This window comes from Ambystoma mexicanum, chromosome 12, assembly GCF_040938575.1.
Source record: "Ambystoma mexicanum isolate Mex_15411 chromosome 12, UKY_AmexF1_1, whole genome shotgun sequence".
Lineage (NCBI taxonomy): Eukaryota > Metazoa > Chordata > Amphibia > Caudata > Ambystomatidae > Ambystoma > Ambystoma mexicanum.
Genome location: NC_090936.1, coordinates 770,745,716 through 770,762,116, shown reverse-complemented (window position 1 = coordinate 770,762,116; position 16,401 = coordinate 770,745,716).

Below are 16,401 nucleotides of genomic sequence, written 5' to 3'. Positions count from 1 at the left end.
AATTGTAAAAGGTCAATTTGGGTAATACCGTTTTTCCGTATGGCTGGAAATAAAGTTCTTTGTGATTTCACAGATCTTGCCTGACGCAGCCTGTCATTCAGTGAAAAATGCCTTCTTTTGCTGGAGCACAACCTGAATATGGCTGGGCATAGCTGGGTCTCACTGGATCAGCACTGCGTATTTTTGAACAGATGAAAAAGAACATCAGGCTCCATCGTTTTAATGCAAAATATTTCCTTTTTCGTGGGACATTTTGGAGCTAGCAGCCAAGAAGCACTGCTTTTCAACTCTCTTCTTTGGTGCACATCAGGAAACACACATGCAGCCTTTCTTGGTGCGTTCCCGGTTCCATCTTGCCCCATATGTGCTTGGCAAAGACACCGCAGTCATTATTTTGGTGACTGCAAAACAGTTTTTTAGGCAAGGCGATAGTGCTCAACAGCGCCAGCGCAGCCATTCTGCTGGTAACTGCTGAAGTGCAGATTGGTGATGGGGAGGGGGGGGGGGAGTCTGCTGGGTGGGTAAATGTACCCCACAATAGACAGTGAATTTCCCAGTATGGCTATGATGCATAGAAACAAGGGTTCCCTGGACCCAGCAGAATACCCCTCATGACCAATCTGCACTTCCTGTTTTGTCAATCAGTGAAAAGTCGTGTGCCATCACTTCTTGTGATGTCCCTTGGTGGTGGGGGAGTCAAATGACCCCCACATGTCATTTGACCCACACCACCAAGGAACATCACATAGCATTGTTCCTCCATAAGAAAAATATGGTTACGATATCACAGTAATATGATATGCATTTCATACAAGAATGGATCATCATATGTAGCATTAATATCAGTGTGTATAAGCCCATATTACCAAATTACTGTGAATGTAAGCAGACGTCCAACCCCACAATCTGGACTATTCATCACTCTGGCAAAACTGTAAAAAGAAAATCTTGAAAAGGCCTAAACCCCAAAGCACAGACATCCACTGCATGCCCATTGTCTGGCCACAGATTGAAACAGCAACTGGCCAACACAAGCCAGACCAGAAGACAATGGGAGGCTGTACCGCTTCATGCTTTTACACTTGGACAATACGCGCAGGGAATTTCTTGTCAATAGTGCACTTTGAACCATTGCACAGCAACCTACTAGCACCAGTTACCCAGAGCCTGGATATCCCCCAACCATTTTCACCACAGGCACCCCCCCCCCCATCCACTGCAAGTCGCTAAGGGCCCTACATCAACAGCTTTGTTTGCCACCCATACCCACCCACCCTCCAACACCTTACACCTACAATGACTTGCTCCAACACCTTCATGTTTACACAGTGCTACCCTCCAGCAACTCAAGTCTCCAGCATTCTCCGACACTGCAACACCCCAAAAATGAGTCTCAATTACCGTCCTCAAACATCTTATATCTGCACTCAATGCATTTCAACTCTTACAACACATTACGTCTCAAACACTCTTGCAATCATCTGTAAATCATTAGTATAACATCTTGGATCTCCAGTACCACCCTTCATAAGCTCACACCTCAAACCCAGAGCTGTGCCAGTGGTTATGAAGGATTTGAAACCTTCCAGCCATCATCTTTCTGTTTTGCTTATTTGGTAAGTAACCCACAGTTGTTCTTGTTAGATGGGAGATCGAAGGGAAGGATGCATTGCAGGTCAGTCATTGCAGGTTTTTTTATTTTAAAATGTCAACAGTAGATCCATGACATCACCCCTAGAAAAGGCCAATTTTATTATTTTCTTTGGTCCTTTATACGTTGCTTAATGCCAACCTCTTCCAGCTTGGTCCCAAAGCAAGTTCATTGCCCCTGAGCTATATATTCATTTTTCTTGAGGAAGCAACAGATGGTTTACTTCAAAGGCAGAGGGCAACTTCATGTAAATTAATTCTCATCTTGCGTCTGTCTACAGTGTGGCTTTGATGCAGGTCTGGCAGATCTGAGTCAGGTCAGTGCCCAGGCAGGATTGGTGGCAGAAGCTACTGGGGCACACCCCTCATCACATGCCCAGTGGCTCACTGGATGTGGAAAGCAGACCACGAGACACACTGATAAGATTTGCGTTCATGCTGTGCTGTCACTGAGTACTGGGGGCTGCTCTTACCCATCCCATCTAGCTAGACCTAGCCCCCATACCCTTCCTGTTGCTGCAGTACTTCACTTTTGGACTGCCAACCTGTCATGGTTTTTCCTGCATGCCTGTAATTTCTGCATCTAACAAGATCTAGATTCCAGGTGAAAAAAGTGGTGGCACATTTAGCTGCATTTACAACAGCCTTTTTCAGGTGCAACACAGATATCTGCTCTTAGCACTGCCGCTTGGTCCAGTGGCCCAGGAGTAGCAAGGACATGTCTAGGGGTAACAGAGGGGGACACAGGCTCCTACCGCCAAATGAAGTCCCGGTTGTTTGTCATTTTAAACTATTTGTGGGAATCACATTGAAAATATATTTCTCAGTCTGTTGGTTTACAGAGATTGAAAGTACATAGGTTGCAAAGAAGGCAAGAGGAAGAAGGGAGGAAGAGAACAGGAGAAGGGGACAAAGGAATGATGAAATAGATTGATTCAAAAAGGGCATGGTGCCAAATGAAGCACGAAAACGATCGGAAGAAGAGAGGGTCACAACAGCCCTGCAGGGAGCTGCAAGGGATACCAAGAATACAAACATGCACTGACGAACATGAAGCAGAAAACATAGGGGAAAGGATTGGGAATTTATATAGGCTGTATACTGTTATGTTTCTTGTGCCCCAGATCACGAGGAAACGTATCCTTAAGTGCTATGCCAGCTACTAGATCGCAAGCCACGCTTGGTATTGATAAGATTTTAGACGGATCCTTGGAAGCAACACTAGCCTCCACCCCAGCGCCATCTAGCCATTACACTGATGTGGTGCGCAGAGGGGGTCTCTCTCCACTCTCACCTCCCAGGATCCCAAGGGAATGGTAGACTCCTATCTGAGGTACTAGTTTTAATCGCAAAAAGAAAGCAAAAGCTACAGAAGGAGCAGCTCCTATTCTCTAAACCTCTACTAAACAACCTTAATAGCGAATCTAAGAACGCGCCAGTGTCGCATGCTCCCCATTATTTTCATCCATGCTTACACAGCCTAACACACCTGTTCCCTCTGATTTCGTACTGGCTTAAGGGAGGTTGGCAGAGTACGAAGAATCTGACATACTAGGAGACTACGCACATATGCATGTCCTGACTGCACTAATACAGCAAATAGGGGACATTGGGGTGAGACTATAGCGGAAAGCTCAAATAGGGGGTTGCTTGATCCCAAAGCACTTGAATACTGGCTGCCCATGAAAGATGAGTTTCTACAAGACCTTGTGGCATGTTCTAGCCTCGAGGATCTCAGATCATGGGTGGGCTCTGCTGGCTATAAGTCTTATCTGCCACCTTTATTGAATTAACAGACGCCTGCTCAAACATTATGTAAAAGAATAGACACTTCTTCTCGAACAACCTCAGTTCAAAATAGGTCTTGTCAGGGAACTCGAACAGACCGCATGGATTCCCTTCGCACAGGCTTGCCTGTGCAGGCAAGTAGCCGTCTCTGTTCCTTGCTGTGAGGTGGAAACCTCAACGAAGAGTACATTTCTCCCCCCAAGTTTGTTACTCCACCTATCCACCATAAAGATTTGCGATTAAAGAAATCCATGCTGACAATTATGAACCCTACTGTAAGGAACTTTGTTTTGGATGCAAGGAATCTCATTATCACTAAAGTGGATAAACCGAGACAGTCTGAATCTAGAGCATCACTCAAGAATAAAATCTTAGCTTGGTTTAATCTAAATGTTGGACGCAATTGCACAAGAACTCGGGACTTGAGGGTTCTCCACAGGTTACACATCGATAACTGGTGTAGTGTCGAGAACACTGATTGTATAGTGGTGGGATGCGGCTCTAGCAATTTACCTCTGTTCCTGAATAGGATTACTAATCTGAGTCATTTCACATTAACAACTAAACTGAATTATGTCCTGATCTGAATTATGTCCTGATCTGATGATTTTCTTTCATATGTATGATGTTTTGTATAGAAGTTGTATTTGTCTTCAACCATATGCTTGAATGTTTGATTTTTTTTTATCCTTTTGCACAGTTGTATGCTTTATGCAATAGCTTATGATTATTCTTTTGTTATGCATTCTGTATTTTCTTATTTTTATTCTGTATGCCCAGGACTCGGCCTTGATATTGTATTTGTTTTTTGTTTGTTGGCGCCCTCAGGCCTAAGGGTTTATGGTTGCACGGTATGAATAAAAATCAAATCAAATGAGGGATTAAGATGGGCATAAAACCAAAGAGAATGATAAAGGGTCTATATCAAAGGGAAACAGGAAAAGGTCAGATGACGTAATAACAGACAAACATAGAACGCTATCTTTAACTAGACTAGATTGTGCTGATGTGGAAAGGGACGAAAGTCATCCATGCTGGGGTGTAGTAATGTCAGATTAAGAAAGGAAAGAAAATGAGAAGGCACAAAGAGAAAGGGTGCATGTGGTTTTTCGAAGGACAAGTGTAGAAAAACAGGTAAAATGGTCCAACTTTGAGGACCCTAAAGAAAAAACACCAGAAGTGACTATAACTGAGCGACCACAAGTACGATTGTGCAGTACAGGGGATATATCCCTGCCTTATGTAGGCAGATTAGGGTCACTGCCAAGATGGAGACACACTTGCGAGTCTAGCACACCCCGGAGAACAAGTGTAGGTGGTCTAAGGAAGGCATGATATCCAACCGTACGACGGACACAAGTGATCACAGTTTAAAGGTGTTTATTGAATTTCAATTGGGTTTGAAAAACGCCTATCTATTCTAAATCTAAAGATGGGACCAAGCTACGACCATCAAATAGCACAGTCTTAGTCAAGTCTGTCAAAATAAAAGGGCCTATATTAATAAAACTATTGCCAATATTTACTTCTACATACAAATAGTGTGGGAGACAATGTTATGCAAAAAGAAAAGTGTTTAAGAAATGATATGTCAGGATGTTTGAGCCATTGGCTTCCCAGCCCCACGTTTTCAGCACGGGACAAGGTGGCACACGCCTAGCACACTCTGTCTTCTTTAGCACGAGGATGCAGAGTTCAAAACCTTAGCATCAGGGCCTTCTGTGCCAAGTCTCTCTGCCATTCAAAGTCTCTTATTTCAGAAGGCCTGATGCAGCAAACAAAGTTCCTTTCGTTCACAAGTGCGCAATTTCTCAGGTGATTCACCTCGGGTCCCCTTCGGTCAGGTTCAGACCCACCTTTAACAGAAAAACCTTCAATTGTTCGCCCTCTGCCAGGCTCAGACCAAACTTCCCTACTTCATCAAAATCGAAGACTTTTAACTGTGCTCAGGGTTTGGCTTGACCCGTCGCAGGACCACTTCGATTCACAATTACTCTTTCTTTTCTTGACCTTTTGCTCACATTCACTTTTGCCACCTCTCAGCTGGATACCTTACAGAGACCTTTGATAAAGAACCTACGCAGTGCCGGACCACTCTGTCAAAGGTATTATATCTTACTTTGAAAGTTCAATCACTCATCAGCAGTTCAACTTTACTTGCGACCTTTATCACATGCGTTTTTAACAATGTTCGTTCCAGCGCCCGCCTTACAATGTTGCTGCTTGCAACCTTGGCTTCAACACAGACCAGTCTTGTATCGGTCTCTCCAACTCACTGGCTGTGTTGATTATAAACTGGGTGACTTCCAGCCCTTTAAGATGAGTAACAATACCCCTGAGATGGATGGGGATGCAGACTATTCATACATCAATAATCCAAACGACTCAGGTAGTTGGCAAAAAAGGATAACTGTTTTAATATCAATTATCAAAAAACAGGGAGTACAACAGACATCTCAGTGCAAATTCTCTCAATGCATCTTAGAAAAAAGCATTCTTTTATAGCAAAAAATCATAGGTAACGTCAACGTACATATTTACTAATGTCATCCTACTTGGCAAACTACAAAACCTATTGAAGAAAGTGATGGGGTCTAAGGGAATATCTAAGTATATGTTCTATACTAGTATGAGATAGTGAAAGAAAGTAATTGGTTTACTAACATCAGGTGGGGTAAGTAAGCCCTCCCCTTAAACAGGTCACTATGAACGTCACCAAATACACAAAGTCCTATCGACTGCACAAACTATAGGACCCTTGATTATGTGGTCCCCTACACTTGATTGGCACTCTAACCTTGGTCAGTACTTTTCCACCTACGATAGCAGCATGCAGGCTGGGCTCCCAGGTGCTGGTGAGCTTGTTTTGACCATAGCTTCCCACCAATTAGCATGTGCTTCTATCTTTACCTCAGTAGTCTGCTGCCAATTAAGACTCTGAACTTGTCCTTGGGAGTGTTCTTAGCTCTGAAGAATTCAGAGAGTGAAGGCATGCTCTGCCCTCATGTGTAGGTGTGACCAATTTATTTGTCCAACTTCATCCTTCCATGTGACTGAAGACCACAAAATTGAGCCTCTCATGAAATTAAAAATACTATTTTCTAACAGACCTCTGACGTATTCCTTGTTTTCATGCTGTCTGAATAGGAGTTTTTTTCTTTCACACAATTTGTATCCAATGTCTGCTCACTCCAACCTGATAATACCTTGGCTTCTTGGCTTGGCTTCATGGCTCATCCAACCTCGCCTTTCTGAAATTCACTTGGTAATTCATTTGTTTTCTTACGGCGACACACTGGAAAAAGAGGCCTTCCTTTTCTAGCCCAGCTCTGCTATAGTTCGTAATGGAAACATCCAATCGTTACCCACGTATGTATATGTTGGTGCATGCCGCAATCTATTCATTACAAATCTAGTCTCAAGAATACTTTGTATGCTTGCATTTCTCTGCATCTGTACACTTTTAAACTAACATGATATCTTCATCAGTTCTATGGCATAAGCTTCTTCACCTTGGTCCTAAAATGTCACTTATCCTTGATGCCTTATAGAATATATGCATCCTCTTGCCTCTGCACCTCTTCTATGTACATCAGCTCGATTCTGTATGATGTCACCATTCTTCTTGGCCATCCACTTGCTCTGCTTCTTCCGGGATTTCAGTCAAATGGCCATCATACATTCTCGTATGTAAGTATGGTTTTCTCAATGGGAACCTTGCTTCCAGGATTCTCTTTGGTATCAGTAATTTTAGTGGTCCCGCACGTGTCTCACACTCTGGCTCCCAGCATGTAGGCAATATGGGCAAAGTGGTTGAGACTTGGCTCCTTCTCTACACTCCCCCCTCTGGGTGATCGACCACTCTCCCATAATCCTTCACATCTAGACATCCTTGTCTGAAGAAATGCTTCTTTGGGATCCATACCTTTATGACTCCCTTCAGGCATCCAGCTGAATTCACATGCTGATCCTTGTTCCAAGTCATGAGCATGCACTCTCCACTTGGGCTGCTGCAAAAGATCCATCTTCCCACATACTTCTTATGGTTTTTTGGATACAGGAATGTCGTTCCCTCAGGTGCATGGATACTGGCCTTCACAAAGTCTCTGATTTCTTCATCTGTCAAGTCTCTGGCCTTCCATCATGATTCAACATCGATCATGATCTTCATCCCTACTGCTTTCTTTGCTGTCTTCTTGCATTGTGTGATTAATATCTTGATCACACAGAATCCAAGCAGCACCAACACGATCAGGGCTCCAAGGACTTGAAAATATCTGCCATCCATTGTGGAACCCAAGAAAAGAGTCATCCAAACCAACTCATCAGAAATGTCTTCCACGTCGTCTATCATCTGGACGTGTAGCTGTGTTAGCATCTCTATGGCCTCCGTCAAGGTTCCATTCTCGTCATCATGAGCAGGTATAAATGTGCAACATGATTCTATGATTTTTGCACAAACACCTCCATCCATAGCTGTGATCATGTCCAAGACGTATCTGTTCTGGAGAGTCATTAGTCATATGGCTCCCATCTCTTCTCTGAGAGTATTGAATCCCTTTATGGTTGTATTGATTGTTTGCAGCAATTAACATCTGGTAATCTGCAGACATTTGGTATTTGCTCCAACCTGGATTCTCAGCATGAACATCAATGTGAAGACAGACAAACTCTGACTGAACAGTCTGTGTTCATACGGGATAGAGTCAAAAGCTTCTATTGATTTTGCTGAAAAGTATTTCTCTTCATTCTTCTTATCAGCTCCACAGATCTCTTCTTTCTTAGGTGAGCATCTGCTTTTGGGAAACTGTCAAGATTCAGGTCACTTTTGGGAATCGCCAAAGCTGGAACATGAATATTCCCCAGTGAACATCGTCGTCCTCAATTCTTGGGAAGTCTCATATATGCTCTGGATCCACACGCCCAATAGTGATCCATGATCACTGCTATTCCAAGTTTCATTCCTGGTACATCAAAGTATCGACCACGTTTCTGATTCTCTCCAACTTTTCTTATGCCATTATTTCCGAAGCCCAGCTTTGCACATTCCAAAGGCACAATCTGTAAGGGTCCTCCTCTGTCTTCGACCCAGTTCAGTAGTTTAGCAAGTCTCTGCCATAGTAGCTTGCATTCGTTTTGCACTATGTCAATGGTTGGTTGGTAACAACCAATGACCACCCAAGCTCTGCAGATAACCACTCCTCCTTCCCATCTATCATATGACGGCACTGATCCCCAAATCTACATCTGGCCTCTGTTCTTCCATCTACGAACTTCTTCGGCAGATTTTCCTGGGCTCTCAAGTCTTCTGTTTACTTCCAGTCTTATCCCAGCTCCTTTTACTCCAGGCTTTTCATATCTGATCACGTGATTCTTAGTGTGAGTTCCGTTTCTCGTCTTTGTGTCCTGGACATAGTCATCTTCATCTGGATCTGTCCATTTGAGATAGGCATCTCTACCCGTGAACTGGCCTCTTGTATGGCAGGGTGCTATGTGTGATAGACCATGTGCTGTCGTGACGTCTATTTCAATAGCTGTGAAGAATTTAGACTTCCCCATGCTATAAGGCAGGAGTGCACATACAAAGCATTCCTCCTTCCCACTTCTTTCATATGCTGATACCATATATTATTCCCCAAATGTGCTGTATTATCCAGGTAATCATTTAGCTCATTATCATCCTCCCTAGCACTTCTCTTGGACTTGGTTCTTTTCTTATGAACCTCTATAATCCTTTCATGAAGTATGTCGGCATAGTTTTTTCTCACTGGACCAATCATAGGTGCATTTGTCAGTGGACTGGGTGTGTTTCCATGTACTACCTGTGTAGGAGAAAGTTCCAAAAGTTTCATCCTATCAACATAAGATTTAGGCATAGAAATGTCTTGCATAATCTCCATATGTGACCTTTTCCTAAAGGGTATCCCAGGTTTATTCATCACAGGACCGGGTGCTCTTGTGCGTACCTCTTAAGTAGGAATAATCACATAAGGTCTTGGCTGCCTTGTAGTTGCCACATGGGTACCCTTCTCTAGTACAGGAGGATACGCATGAGTCTTAGCTCCACTTAAGTCTATGTAATATGTACTTGAGACCAATATCGCCATGAACAAAATGCAAGCATAAATCAGGCAAAGGTACGTCCACTTGCAGCAATGGCTTTGTATACATCGTGGAAGTCTCTCGGGATCTATCATGACGATATTGCTACTAATGCTGCCCCTTTTTCTTTAAGGAAGGAAAAACAATTTTTGAACGGGGCAACATTATGCACTACTTCTGGAAGCTGCTGAATCGGATCTGTAAATCTCCATCAGCAGACTGCTTACTGAATGAGGAACACAAATTTTCAATGGATGCCACAAATTGGCCTTTCACCAGACAACATGATTCTTGCTCCGCATGAAATAAAAGTTCTTTAACCAGTAAGCCTTGGATCTGTCCTTCGAAAGAAAGTTTCATGCAGTTCTCAATGTTCTCGCAGAGTACCCGTTCGTTTGTACTATGATGTCTCCCAGAATTTCCTTAAACGCTGCATTGTTTCTCGGGTCTCTTGGGAACGTTTGGATGTTGGTTTTCCTTCCAACAAGATGTGGGCACTCCTCAATCAGGTAGTAGAATACTAAGATGACCAGTCTGTGTGCATTATCTGGTGAAAGGGACATTTGTGTTTTCCCCACTGAACTCAGGAAGCTGGAGATTCTGCTCAACAATGGCTATGAGCAATCTCCTCATGATCGGACCATTCTTGGGATCTTGCAAGAAAATGTAGTTCTCCGCACAAGCGCAAGGTTTGTGTGCAATATGAACACGAAAACTGCAAGAATGACCCTGAAAGGTTGTCATTGGGCACCACCATGCGTGCCTCCAAACAGGAACCCATTGTAAATTAATCTGGATACTGCTCCCTCTTCCAGTTGTTGAAAAGGAACTCTTTGGTATATCTTTTTCTTTTCAATCAAGGCTTAAGCATGCCTCAGTCCAATATCAACAAACTCCAGTGACTCAAGAACAAATAGCTTTCCTTAACTCCTTTTTTAAAGTGTCCCAAAATAAGCCACAGTCCGCTGAACTCTGTCTTTATACAACAGCTTCTGTGTCCTCCTTCCTCACCATAGATCTTGTCTGCATGTGCTGTGGTTCTTCCCCGATGCTTGCCTCAGATGGGTGTGGGGGGTGAAGGGGCTCTCCACCATAGACTTTCACGTCACCAAGAAAAATCCAAGAACATCTGCCTTGCACTTTGACTGCAGATGGCGTGATGTCCTCCACTATGAAAGGGCCTTCGAAGTGTGGCCTGTGTCACTTTCTAGTGAAGTTCCTTATTGTAAGGCAGAATCCAGTGCAGTTCCCTTAGGGAGCGCTACACCAGATTAGGACTACAGGTGATAGCAATAAATCCCCTTTGTATCAGTCTGTACCACAAAGATTTAGTTGGTAGCTGTTGCTGAGCAGTCAGACTTATCTCAAGAGGGAGATGAGCAGTATTCAGGGTTTACACATTAGGCCTATTAGACTATGGAACAAGGAAACACTGACCCAAGCTTTGTATTAAAAAGTAGATATACATTTATTTTATACACTTCTAATAAAACACACGTATCACAAGTATCAAGCAAGTTAAGGAAAAATATACACTCCCTATATGAATTGTAGACCAAGTGAACCAGAGTGAAAACTGAGCAAAACGGCACAGTGAAAACTACACTCAAGGGATCTTCTAACAATTCCTCACAAGGGAGAGAAAGCACAGGTTATTCAGAAATAGGTTCTTATAAACCCTAGCAACACTTCCCATCAGTTGTGAACCAGTTCAGCAAAACAGTGCATCAGTATAAGCAATACTTAAAAATGAAAACTGAGCAAAATGGCATTTCACAATGATTATACAGTGGGAAGAAAGAGTAGTTATAATAAAGGGGTGCACCACACAGTTTGAATGGAGAATCAATCTCGAGATGGCAGCTCTAACAAATGTGACCAGAGTCAGCAGGCCTGTGCCAGAGTTAGTGTGAGCTGCAGTCAAGTCTTTGGTTAACGATATTTGAAAAGGTGGTTGCAGAAGTTGAAAGGACAATGTTAAGAGAGCGGGGCGGCCAACCCAACAGGTAGGTAAAGGATTTAAAACACCTTTAGCATTACCGCAAAGAAAGGGCGGCCTGGCGGAACAATGTACCTTAAAATGAAGAAGCGGCTCCTACGGTGGTGGTTGTTCCTGGTAGTTACTGCAGTTCGAGTGATCCAGCAGATGAAGAGGTGCTCTCATCGTGGAGGAAGGTTCGAGTTACTGCACTACCCAGGGATGAAACCAGCCACGGTGCTGCCCGACGAATAAAAGGTACACTCCTTTAAATCGCGGTCCGGGTGGACTGGTGCCTGGCTATCCGGCCTCCGAGTACAGGGTACGGGAGATTCGACCAAGGCAGGTCCGGGGAGGCGATTGGCAAACTGGTTGACCCCACCACCTCAAGGGAAGAAGGCTCTTGCAGGTGAAGATCTTCTCTCGTCGTGTGCAGAAAAGTGGTGAGACGCTGCAGGAGGGCTTCACCGGTGGTTCAGTCGTTGCAGATGTCTTTGGCTTCTTTCCTCTTCGACTTCTTAGTTCCAGTGGCGACGTCTTGCCCTTCCAGTCCTCAGGACCCTGCTTTTATGCAAAAATATTCCCATTCATACAGCCTAGCTGTCACTCACACAGTAGCGCCAGAAGGAGGGCTTCTGGGCAGAAGCCCGCCAAACGGACGAACAAAGGATCCCCGACCTGGGTTAGGATTGTAGAGAAAGATACGAGAAAGAAGTTATATTTAAGTTCTGGCAAATAAAGCCTACCGGAGCAAAGTTAATATTAAAATGCACCGGTGTTATGTTAGAGGCTGTCAGAAAAAGTGGTAACCTCGAACAATGGGAAAATCCCATAGAGAAATATTTGCGGTCGAATATTTGTTAGTAACCACTTCCACCAGCCAGAAACTTTTGAGAGGGCTACTGTACAGTACACTCTCGAAAATGACCATAGGGGAAAAACTATTAACCCCTTCCAGTACCTCCATAGTAAGATGGGCTGTACTGGTTTAGTTCATAGGATTTGACTAGTAAAGTCAATGGGGACTTTACATGCCCTGGGAGACAGTAGTCAGACCAAAGGGTATGGAGTCTGTTTGGGGGTCACTACGACACCCCTGTGTCACTGCACTGAGGGTGCTGTGTAACACATGTGAATAAAGATGGTTCCTATGGGGTTGAGAAAGATCCCATAAGCATTAAACTCAAAAATCTAGAACACACATAGCAAAAAATGCCTAAGAGTGGGAAAAAGAGTCTCGCTCTTAGCAGGTAAAAAGAAACAAACCCTTCAAATCCAGCAAAGCTGCTGGGGGACTCTATAGGTAAGGGAAATTAGCCATAAAATGAGAATTCTCCCTAACACTTAGGACCGCATCTCCGGGGTAAAATTTGGGAAGACATAACTCTTTAATTCCACTTGTTGAAGCATCTCCTTCTGTGTTCTGCATGGCCTCACACCCTTTTCGCTTGAGCTGATCTGAAATGACAGATACTTGAAGTCATACTAATAAGGTAATCATGTAGCTCCTTTCCTAACCATTCTGCAGTTGACTTCTGCACTCGGGAGGATAGCTCAGTGGCAACACGCTGACCTTGGAAGCAAGACACGGGTTCGATCCCTGGGTCCGTGCTTAGAAACCTCTGTGTATTAAGCACGTTATCATTGACTGGCCATCCCTTCTAATCCTAGCCGGAGGTGTGAGAGGTGTCCTCATTCGCCTCCCTGTCACTATTTCATGCGGGATAAGATGATGGTCTGAACGTGGCTGATTTCTCAACGCATACAATGCCAGTGGTAGGCAATGCAACCATCCTTTTTTTTCAAAGTAAGCTTCAATTTAGCTATTCTTTCCTTAAGCAAGCCATTGAGTCTCTCACAGACACTGTTCGCTTGCAGGTGATAAGCCAATGAAAACTTGTGATTTATGCCAAGCAACACGCTTATTTGCTCAAAAACTGTGTTTACAAAATGAGGGTCATTCTCCGATCTCAATATTTCACATATTGCCCATCTGGGAAACCATTCTTGTACTAGAGATTTTGCTGCAAAGGTGGAGTCTGAGTGTGTACACCGTCCAGCCTCAATCCATCTCGAAAAAAGGACATGCCACTACAATCATATAGCTATATCTATTACATATGTGCAGCATGTTGACCTAGTCGATATGCAAATGCTGAAAGGGGCCACTAGGTCTAGGAATATCTCCCTTAATTGTGCGCAATGTGTGCCCAGCAGTAAACCTTTGACATTCTATATAAATTACTACATAAAATGCAACGTGTTGTATTAAATTTGGAACAAACCACTCCTCTACAATAGTTGCAGTGAGGTTCTCTCTAGTTGTGTGTGCAGGGTAGCTGTTCCAACACCACCCTTAATAAGGCTATAGTCCTCACCGGTTTACCAGTACTGTCTTGTCACCACACTGCTTCAGAGTGGTTTAAAGAACACCCTCTACGCATCCACAAGTCCTGCTCTTCTTGGGGTGCTTCCCACTGGATCTCTATCAATTGTGTCCTAGACAGGTTACTGTAACAATCAGATACACTCATCATCACCATGCTTTCACTCACATTCAGTGTTTCAAACGACATAATGTCATCTGGACATGCAACACGTTTGGCTACCTCATCTGCTTTTTGATTTCCACGTCAAATCAAATCTGCCCTTTTAGTGTGAGCTGTGCATTTAATGACTGCAATGGCTACTGGGAGTTGTAGTGCTTTAATAAGCCTGTACAATAGGGCTGTGTGTTGCACTGGAGTGCTGTCCGCTCAGCGGTAGCCCCTCCTTTTCCAGCGTGCTAGCCCTGCATGCACTGTTGACGTCACATAGGCTGAGTCACTGTACATTGTTACTTTCTGGTCTGCATGATTCTCGAGCGCGACAATCAACGCCACTAATTCTGCAGCCTGTGCTGAAAAGTTAGATGGTAGCTGTGCGCGTACCAACACTTGAAACTCCCCATTAGCCATGTGCTTCACAACAGCGGCACCTGTATATCTTTGTCCATCATTTTGATCGATTCTCGAAGAACCGTCAATAAAAAATCTCCCCAGCTGCCAACGCATTCTCTTACCATCGGGAGTTCATCATAAAACTCTTCATAGTTCGAGCAATCCTATGCATGCTCGTCCTCTGCCGGTGGTTCAGCTATAAACATGGCAGGATTCACTAATCTGCATTGGACTAGTTTAATCGCTGGATTCGATATGACCACCTCGTAGGCAAAAGCCCTTTGAGATGTCAACGTACCTCCTAGGTTTCTCCAAAATTACAAATAATGCATGGTCAACAAATAACGTCATGGAACATCCTATTACTGTGCTAGCAGCTTTCTCAATGGCGAAGGCGGCGGCAGCCAAAGACTGTTTGCACGGAAAATTACCCCTCATCGCTGAGTCTAGAATGCCACTGCAATATGCAAGGGGCTTATACCCCAATGTTCTTTGCGTAAGGACTGCTGTCATAACAGTGCCATCTGTGTGTAAAAACAAAAATAATTCCTCAGCATAATTGGGAATCCCCAAAACTGGAGCTGTGCAAATTGCCTTCTTCAATTCATCAAACCCTTCTTCCATTTCCTCAGTCCAAATAATTTTCTCTTGGGTTGTCTGTGCTTTCTTCGGAGCTTGCAACAAGGGCTTTATGTATGTATGTATTCAAAGACCCATGCTCTCACATAATCCCAAAAATCTCTGCATGTGCTTTATCGTCTGTGGTTTTACTGTTTTCAAAATAGCCTCAGCTCTCTTAAGGAGTAACCTTCTTTCCTTCTTGCAAGATTAACTGACCTATAGACAGTACTTCCTCTTGACAATACTGCAATTTCCCTGTTGACTGTGTATCCTTTCTCTGCAAGAATAATCATTAGCTGAACTGAGTCATGTCTGCACTGTTCCTCTGAGGTGCTACAGACCAATATATCATCCATGTATTGCAACACAACGCTTTTCAAATCGATTTTGCTTAAGTCCATCTGTAGGACCCTATTGAAAATCAATAGTCTCAGTAAACTAGTACTTTTCCACTTCGTCTGATGAAATGTAAATGACGTCAGATCTTGCGAATCGTTATGCAATGGGATTGAGAAAAACGCATTTTTCATATCGATCACAGTGAAATATCGTGCCTCAACAGGTATCTTACATAAGATTATCGCAGGATTAGGAACTAGAGGAAACTCAGCCTCTAATATCTGGTTAATTTGTCTTAAATATTGAATTGGACGCCACAACCCCCACCCCCTTAGTTTTCTTGGTAGGGTACACTGACGTATTACATGGTTACCCTGACGTCACTAGGATGCCTTGTTCCATCATAGCGGATACCATTTTAAAAATACCTTCATCTGCCTCTCGAGACATAGGATACGTCGTGCTAGAGGTAAAATTGCTCCTGGTTTCAATTTAATTTTCACTTCTTCAACCCCCTTTAATAGGCCTATGTTATAGGGGCCTGCCATCCATAATGAGGCTGGCACTTTCGCCATGTCTTCCTCAAAATACTCGAGACGTTTTTGTGCTAACATCATTTTCTGAGCAACCTCTCATTTAATTGCCCTCACCCAATAAGTAACATTCATCTCGAATATTACTTCGTCATCTGATGGATGATCTCCAAACATATCCTCATCAGTGACGTCAGTCAATCTGTAACTTTCCCCAATGGCGATCACGGAGTTCGATCGACTTCCTTCATAATCATTTCCATCAAGCGAAGCCATTTCTCCTTGTACTATGGCTGCTTGAAATTCTAGAGGAAAGATTCACCCTTCCTCTTCATCCATAGGAATCTTTGGCCTGAATAAAAATTCATCAGGTATTCTCATAGTTCTGCCCACTAAGCCCGGCAGCCACGTCAACGAAATGCATACCCCCATAGTGAAACACTTCTGTTTC